Source organism: Rhinopithecus roxellana, chromosome 3 (genome assembly GCF_007565055.1).
Source record: "Rhinopithecus roxellana isolate Shanxi Qingling chromosome 3, ASM756505v1, whole genome shotgun sequence".
Classification (NCBI taxonomy): domain Eukaryota; kingdom Metazoa; phylum Chordata; class Mammalia; order Primates; family Cercopithecidae; genus Rhinopithecus; species Rhinopithecus roxellana.
Window position 1 is genome coordinate 122,682,055 of NC_044551.1, and position 5,448 is coordinate 122,687,502.

General features: G+C 35.9%; 1 non-coding gene across 1 annotated transcript; it reads right to left on the reverse strand.

Annotated features, from left to right (window-relative positions):
* Nucleotides 1–696: 696 nt before the first annotated feature.
* Nucleotides 697–803, reverse strand: LOC115896639. The gene has a single exon (XR_004056553.1). It is a non-coding gene; the product is annotated as a U6 spliceosomal RNA (small nuclear RNA).
* Between the last annotated feature and the right edge of the window lie 4,645 nt (nucleotides 804–5,448).

Here is a 5,448-nt window from a genome sequence, read left to right on the forward strand (position 1 = left end):
ATGTGCCATCCTCAACAACATCCATATATTAAATTGACTTCATAGGGCTATTTCTTATAGTGGTTGCTAGCATGGACCAATGATGACATAATGCCAAATTACATACGGTAAAAGCAGTTTTACAAGAGGACAGACCATATGGTCCAGATGTGTAAATTTCTGCTTGTGAAGCTTATTCTTAGGATTTTTTTTTTTTTTTTTGTATCTATAGGAACACATGGACTATATATCACTCAGGCAATCCTTTGCAAATTTATGTTGCCCAACGAAGCATTTGATGAGAATTAAGCAACAGTGAGTTCAAGGTTATAGTCCTTAACAATCACTTAGGGTGCACAGCTATTTCAGTCTACTTATTAAATAATGCAAGTGCTTAACTCCCTCTGGGGTTGGGTTCAGAGGAAAGAGACCACGGAACTTGTACTAGTTTTAAAAATTGTGGTAAAATACACGCACCATGAAATTTATCTTGACCATTTTTGAACGTACTGTTCAGTGGCAATAAATACATTCACATGGTTTTGCTACTAATCCACCTGCACAGAACTCTTTTTATCTTATAAATCTGAATCTCTGTGCCTATTATACAATAACTCCCTGTTCCTCCCTCCCTCAGTCCCTGCCAGCCACCATTTTATCTATCTCTATGAATTTGACTATTCTAGGTACCCTCATAAAAGTGGAACCATACAGCATAAAAATACAGAATACTTCATGAATCTGCATGTCATTCTTTCTCTGGGGCCATGCTAATTGTTTCTCTGTTGTTCTAATTTTAGTATATGTACTGCCCAAGCAATCACTTTGGCTGGTTTTGGACAGAAGAACAGGAGCTCATCAAACTTAAAATGGAGAAAGCTCCTGCACAAAGGCAGGATGGTATAGTAATACTATTTTCCTTGCACCTGAAGACTGGGACAAGAAGGGACACTGAATGAGATGAGGTTAAAGAGACAGGAAGAAGCCAAACTCTAAAGGGCTTTGTAAACCATGTTTCATTAAGAGCTTGGACGTACAGACAGTAAGAATGGAATAGGAAATTAAAATTTGTATTTAAGAAAAATAATTCCAGGAAAAAAAGGAGGCCTGGAAGAGGATAAAATCTAAAAAAGACCAATTAGAAGGCAACGGCAAATATTTAGACAAGGTTTTCCTTCTACTTTTTTTTCCCCCAGCTCACCAGTATTGTTAGAGCAGGAATTACAGAATTGTACAGAACATGGGGAAATTTGTGTCTGTGCTTCTCATGTCCTTACTTCCAGTCTTCTGTTCCAAGCTTAGAAGGAAACTTTAAAAATATCTTATGTCACTAACAAGCAAAAACAAAACAAAACAAAACAAAAACACTAAAAAGTGGGCAAAGGACATAAATAGACACTTCTTTAAAGAAAACACATAAGTGGCCAACAAGCATATGAAGAAATGCTCAACATGAGCTAATCATTTGAGAAATGCAAATTAAAACCACAATGAGATACCTTCTCACACTAGTCAGAATGGCTTTTATTAAAAATTCAAAAAACAACAGTTGCTGGTGAAGTTATGGAGAAAAGGAATTGCTTATAGACTCCTGGTGGGAATGTAAATTAGTTCAGCTATTGTGGAAATCAGTGTGGCATTAAGTATGTCAGGAAAGAAACCACGGGCATTTCTTATGCTTTTGTACAAAGAACTTAAAACAGAAACACCATTGGACCCAGCAATCGCATTATTGGATACAAACCCAAAGGTATAGAAATTGTTCTGCTGTAAAGCAACATGCATGCACATGTTCATTGTGGCATTATTCACAATAGCAAAGACATGGAATCAACCCAAGTGCCCATCAACAGGATAAACTGGATAAAGAAAATGTGATACATATACATCATGGAATACTATGCAGTCATTCAAAAGAACAAGATTATGCCCTTTGCAGCAACATGAATAGAGCTGGAGGCCATAATCCTAAGAAAACTAACATGGGGACAGAAAACCAAATAGTGTATGTTCTCACTTATAAGTGCAAGCTAAACATTGAGTACAAAGGGACACAAACGTGGTGACAACAAGCACCAGGGCCTACTTGAGGGTAGAGGGTGGAGGAGGAAAATAGAAAAACTACCTAACAGGTACTATGCTTAGTAACTGAGTGACAAAATAGTTTGTATACTGAATTCCCATGACATGCAATTTACTTACATAACAAACCTGCACATACACCCCGAACCTCAAATAAAAGTTAAAAAAAAAAAAAAAAAAAAAAAAATCTTATATTTCAGCAAAGAATCCAGAGAAGTCAAAGTCTAAAATGCACATTTTAATCCAGGAGAACACTTTTGAGGCAGCATTTCTCCCAACTGACCTGCCTCATTCCCCACCTCACATCATTTGTGTAGCAAGTGATATGTACTAAATCATCAATTCATAGCTTTTCTGGAATCCTATGTGAATCATTGTTATTACAATTCATTAATCCTTAAGAAAATGGAAACTAAATATGGAAGGAAATGTGTTTTCCCTTCATAACAAGCTTTCTGGCTTTATACACCCTAAAGATCCAGTAATAATTAGGATGAGGGCAGAGGCTCTAGGATTTGACTATACCAGTGTTGGGCTTAAATACTGCTGCTTTATCTCATCCAGTGGTCCTTAAGGAACACCTTTTCCTCTAGTTCTTTCTGGTACACAGCTGTCGTGGAGCACTCTCACTCAAAACATTTCAATGGCCAATGCCTAAGGAATCACATATGAAGTCACTGTTATCTCCAATGAGCCATCTTTTCCTGACAATGTATCTACCTGGATGCTCTCCCTCACCCCACTTTCACATGTGAAATCATAACTTAATTTAATAACAATGCAGAGAAGAAAATTGTAAAGTTTTCCCCCCAAAATATACTGGACATAATATCTTCCTGCTCTAAAGTCTAGTTGGATTTTGTTTCAATCTTTTCCATAGCACCATCTTAGTCCTCAGTGTTTTATTTAAAATTATTTGAGAATGGAAATAATTTCATAATTGTACCTGAATTTTTTATTTGCATATAGGAAATAATAAATGTTGGATAATAAGTGCTTATGTATTCAGTAAATAGCTGTTTCAGGCCTATTAGAGTCCAACAACTTAGTTATGCATTAGAAATACACCAAAGAATAAGAAATAATGTCTGAACTCAAGAAATCTCAGTGCAGGTGGAAGATTCCTCAGAAATGTTTTAGAGCATGAAGAGGATACCCTGAGGAAAAATTAAGAAGGCACATCTAGACTCTTAAGAATTCTGGAAAGGGCTAGAATTTAAAAACTCATTGTGATATCTAAATTTGGCTATCAATAGTGTTTCTTCAGGTGGCAAAAAAGAGTTGTTCTTAAAATAACAGGAAACTAAATTACAGAAAGGCACATTTCACCTTAAAGTAAGAACTGTTTTTTTAGTAATCAGAGCATTTCCACATTAAAATTAGTTGCTTTGTAAAGATAAAGAGCTGTGTATTATATTAAAAATCTAGAAAACCAGCTGTATAAATGTATAAGTTTAATGTAGAATAAATAATTGTGAGGGGTAAAAAATTTGAGTTGACAATTTTAAAGACTCTAATTTCAAGATCTATTAATTTCATATAAGAATATTAAGAATATCTCCTTATATATATGTAAGGATAATATGGATTATTATGTCTGAAATTGAATGTATTATTGAAAATAGATGCTTTTGAAACTCTAACAGAATTATTCCCAAAAATTACTCTTCACTTTCCAAATATCATGAACTATGACTTTCATTTGCTAAGACATATAAGCCTATTAAACGTGTGTGTGTGTGTGTTTGCGTGTGTGTGTGTGTGTGTGTGTAATATCCTAGTGATACTCCAGGTAAATTGGCATTAACAATAAATAGAGGATCTTAAATCAATCATAACCTGTGCCAAGTTGCTGCAGAGTAATTTAGTCTTCTAATGTTTTAACACAGAGGCCCAAAACCATTATTTTGCACAAGTAATTGTCCAAAGGTTAAGCCAGATTATCCAGAAACCTGAGCATTAAGTATGTTAGGAAAGAAAGCACAGGCATTTCTTATGCTTTTGTGCTCATCTTCTCAAATTCCCTTTTCCAAGTGATTAAATATCAAGGAACCAGGTTCCATGGAAATGTTTGGCTCAATGAAGAGAAAGAAATAGAGAAAGAAGGAAAAAAAAAAAAAAAAAAAAAAAAGCTGCAACAGAAATCTCTTACATTGAAACACATATCCTAATACAATATTTACAGAAGTGCTTCCAAAGTGTTTCAGAATGCGGCCGGGCGCGGTGGCTCAAGCCTGTAATCCCAGCCTGTGGGAGCCCGAGGGGGGCGGATCACGAGGTCAGGAGATCCAGACCATCCTGGCTAACACGGTGAAATCCCATCTCTACTGAAAATACAAAACAGTGGCGGGTGCCTGTAGTCCCAGCTACTCGGGAGGCTGAGGCAGGAGAATGGCGTGAACCCAGGAGGCGGAGCTTGCAGTGAGCAGAGATTGCGCCACTGCACTCCAGCCTGGGCTACAGAGCGAGACTCCGTCTCGGGGGAGTGGGGGGGAGGGGGGAAGGATGGAATATTTAAAATTTCTCACTTCTATTTCTTCCCATTGTTAAAAGTCTTCCTCTGCTCTCTGCTCCGTTCCATCCGACCTGTCATTATTTAAGTCCTAGTCGTGAATACTTGGACTACTGTAGTCTTACACTGTTTGCTGTATCTTTCACAATAACGCCAAACACATGTATCTTTAAAAACACAAATCGTATCTTGTAATCAAGCTCTTTTACAATCACTTTGCAAGAGGAAACTGAAGTTTAATGACGTTTAACTGGATGACCAAGATCAGCGGGCTCTGAGTACCAGGCTGGAGCTAGAGCCCAAGTCTGGTTCCTCCTTCAAAATTGTCTTCCTAGATATTGTGTGCATATTATGGATACTAATAGAACGATTTTACCTAAAAAATACAGTAAAATTTGGATGAATGTTGGGACTGCATTTATAGATAGAAAGACTGTCAGCTCAGAATTTTATTCACAAAGTACATGAAACCTATTCAACAAAGTGGTGTTGCAGAACAACTGATCCTAACACATAACTTGCCATTATTTGAAACCATTCCCCCTATTTGACTATCTATATATTTAAATCCCTCTTATATATGCATCAAGAAGCATTTTGATTTTGTTTTTAGCCAACACACAGTTTGACAAATTGCTTAAATATATTAAAGAAAAATATTCTTATTAAGATTAACCCTGTGTATGCTTTCTTTATACTGTATAAAAATTTATAACTATAACTTAAGGGGGAAAATAAAAGGAGTATAAAAATTTCCATATTCTGCTCTTCCTTTTAATTCTCAAGTTTTATTTTCATATTAAAATTATCCAAATTCTACATTGAAAATTTAATAAAGTAATGAATTTGAGTAACTTTGCAAAATTTTAATACAG